The sequence below is a fragment of the Saccostrea cucullata genome, unplaced genomic scaffold, assembly GCF_032062105.1.
Source record: "Saccostrea cucullata isolate Sc308-1 unplaced genomic scaffold, CSIRO_AGI_Scuc_v1 ctg3314, whole genome shotgun sequence".
In the NCBI taxonomy this organism is placed as follows: Eukaryota; Metazoa; Mollusca; class Bivalvia; order Ostreida; family Ostreidae; genus Saccostrea; species Saccostrea cuccullata.
The window spans coordinates 1,788-5,289 of record NW_026932982.1 but is presented as its reverse complement, the minus strand read 5'-3'; the positions used below and the strand labels follow the sequence as shown (position 1 = coordinate 5,289).

General features: G+C 29.9%; 1 long non-coding RNA gene across 1 annotated transcript; it reads right to left on the bottom strand.

Moving 5' to 3' along the window:
* Window positions 1–811: 811 nt before the first annotated feature.
* Window positions 812–1,612, bottom strand: LOC134236793 (uncharacterized). Its single transcript, XR_009985722.1, has 3 exons — window positions 1,538–1,612; window positions 1,086–1,190; window positions 812–863 (listed from the first exon to the last, which is right to left on the bottom strand). It is a non-coding gene; the product is annotated as an uncharacterized LOC134236793 (long non-coding RNA).
* Window positions 1,613–3,502: the final 1,890 nt, after the last annotated feature.

Below are 3,502 nucleotides of genomic sequence, written 5' to 3'. Positions count from 1 at the left end.
AAAGAGAACACAATATGCAACCTTCTTTAGTGTACATGTATATACTAAAAGTTCAGTTTTTTTAGCAAGAGTTCTCAAAAAAAAAATTAATATTTTCTTGATAAACAAAATGTTTGATATTAAGCCATCAAATTACATTAATGTATCATTAAATCATAAATGATATTTAAATGTCCACCTGGACTACTATTAACTTATATATTTACAAACTGAATGTAATAAAACCACCAAAGCTTTACTATGTTTTTTTGTATTTTCTTTATTTATATTCAGCAGCTGCACATGTTGTAAAGTTTTATTTACCAATTTTTTTTTATAAAATTTTGGGTTTTTTAAACATCAAAGGTCAAATCAATTGTTTGAAGATAAGTCAAGGTATAAAATAGCTGAAGTTGATAAATCAGAAAAACCCGATCAAGCAAAACAAAATATTTCCGTTACATGAGATGTTTTAAGTCCACATCTAAGCTATAATGCTTAGTACTAGTTAAAAACAATTCTAAATTTCCTCACAGAGTAAAAAAAATCTTCAAAAGACAAAGATGATATTTAGTTATTGCTTGTGCATGATTTTTTTTTAGTGTAGTCAAAAGATCCTTAACAAGCTCTATGACAGAAACATGTTTGTCAGCTTTACTATTTTGTTTTCCTGTTTTTAAAAGGAGTTCAATGAAATACAAAACTTCACTTTAAATGCTGAAGATTGATGCATGTATTACCTTCTCTATAAAAAAAAACACAATGAATATGAGAGTATGGTACTTAAATGATATTTATTTTAATGGTTTCAAGCATTTATAGTATAGTGATAATGGTAAAGCTAAAATCCCTACGTTTTTTGTTATATCTATTTTAATGTACATCTGTCAATAAATGTTAATAAAAATTAAACAAGATACAATATCAAATAATCTGCAATTGATGCAATTAATTTTTAATATAATATTTGCATTTTTAAAGCTATAGAACTTTTTTTAAAATTACTGTCATAAAAAAATGTTAGTCAAATTGTAATAAAAAAAATATTAACGAAATATTAAATTATAATAACTTTATAATTTCACGCATGCAAATAATGGACTTACACATGAATACAGCGTTGGACCAATAGAGAGAGGTGGGACAGTTATTAACGGTACACTGGTACACGTCAACTCGGGACACTCGAGAGTTGAATTCTGGACACATTTCTACATATAACGAAGAGAGTATAAAAATACAAATATTCGTGATAAACTTATATGGATTCTTGAAAACAAGTATTTCCAAAAGGGTATGGATTGGTATGAACATCATATCTGCAAATTTGAAAAGCTGTGTCATAGATGGCAGTCATGGTATTTATCACAAAAACTTCACTTTTATAGCTATTTAAAAAAACAATTGATTAATCAAAAACCAAGTACTTCTTTTTTCTTTACAAATGTTTATATTACACAAGTACTAGAAGTTTAATAAAAGTTTAAAATTTAATGTGAAAATTTCTTTAAAGTTGAATTCTGTAGTGGATGTAGATGCATGTGTTTATAAGACATACGCGGCTGTATCCAGACGCGAGGTAGACACTGCTCCGTGTTAACTCCGGACTCATCTCTCAGACAATGGTAGAAGTTGGGGGCTGACACTGAAGACCACGTGACGCCCTGTCCCAATCACTAGCTGAACTGGGGCACTTAAGGGGGCCAACAACTCCAGCTGTTGTCATCAATAGCAGGGTATATATAACTCCTGACCGTTGAATCATGTCTATTGCACTGAATGAAAAAGGTATGGAGATAACAAACAGTATTCAATATCAAAGTCCATAAAACAATACAAAACAGAAGCAGAGCAAACACGGACCTCCGGAACATCAGAGGTGGGATCAGGTGCCATGGAGGAGTGAGCATCCCTGTGACCGGTACACCCCTTTGGGGTTTCCTTGATGATCGGGTAACGCAAAAAGTTGCAATTTTTCATAAAAATGGACTAAAAATTTTATAAATAGTCATAACATTTACTAATAAAAATTTTATTTCTACGGGTCTTTGTATGACCATAGAAACAAATTCCAAAAGGATATGGATTGATATGAGCATCATATCTGCAAATTTGAAAAGCTGTGCCAGAACAAATTCTAGTAATCACGGTAATACATGTAACACAGTAAAATAATGTACAGTAAATACTGTGTTCAAGACAGTGAAAATTACAAAACCCAGAAGGCTCATTCGAGATTAAAGCGAAATACGAATTCAAAATTCGAGATTCGAAATTCGATTTCGAGATTCAAGATCCAGATTAACCAATCAAAAGGCTCATTCGAGATTCGAGATTCGAAATTCGAGTTTCGAGATACAAAATCCAGATTAACCAATCAAATGCGGGTTCAACATTGATTACCCCCCTTTATTATGTTTAATCTATCAATAAATCGTTTAAAATATTTATAACAAATGAGTCATTTGAATAAATTACAATGCAAGAAAGAGTGTTATATATATTAGAAAGAAAGTTAAATAATCATTTGATTTTTGATCAGCAAGGTATACTTCAATTTATATTATGACTTCTTAAATATTAAATAGAATACATAATCAGGAATATATATATTTTTGCATTGTCTACTGTATATAAAGGATTGTTGACATAATAATAAAGTTATAAATAGTGACTAAAGATTAACAAAATCCTTGTAGCCTTGATAAATAAAAACCGAGTATATTTTAGTCTTTGACCATAACGCTATGGTCAGAGAAAAAAATTAAAAATAACCTATTTCTGCAGCTAATTTGATTATTATACCTCTACTGATTTTTCACTATATTAAACTAAATGATATATTTTGCTAATTTCCTGAAAATCACCGTGAATAAACCAATTCCCTGCAAAAAAACTGATTCCCTAAAAAAAGTACGTTTTTTGATGAACTGATACACACCTATTCGGAACACTTAGGATTTTTTTTAATCAGACAAACTTAAAATGTTCCAAATAAACTCATGAATATTCATCAATGAACCGAAATGCATCGCGAGTCAACTGGTCCCATATCAATAAAAAAGAACAAGTTTACTGGTAGCAAACGAAGATTGAGCTCGAAAACTTGCGTAATGTTACTTTCGATTTTACTAGGTAAAAACTCGGACAATGAACTGATTTATTGATAAAATGGAATTCTATTCATGTCTGTATTCTTTTTTTTTATTTTTTATTTTTTCTGGGAATTTAAACATTTTACAGAATACAGTATTGAATATAACTTTTTCAAATGTTTTGTTTGTATTGGTATAATAAAACGGTTAAAGTATATCATTGAGGGAGTCAGCAAGATTCCAGTTCCCCTCAAGCAAGCCTATTTCCCTCGGCGCAAGCCCTCGGGAAATAGACTTACTCTTGGGGAACTAAAAGTTTTACTCCTAATAATACTTTTAAATGTATACTAATCTACTGTTTGATATCAGATAAAATGAATGCTGCATTTATTCTAATTCATATTTGCAATCTGTATTGTATATATAAT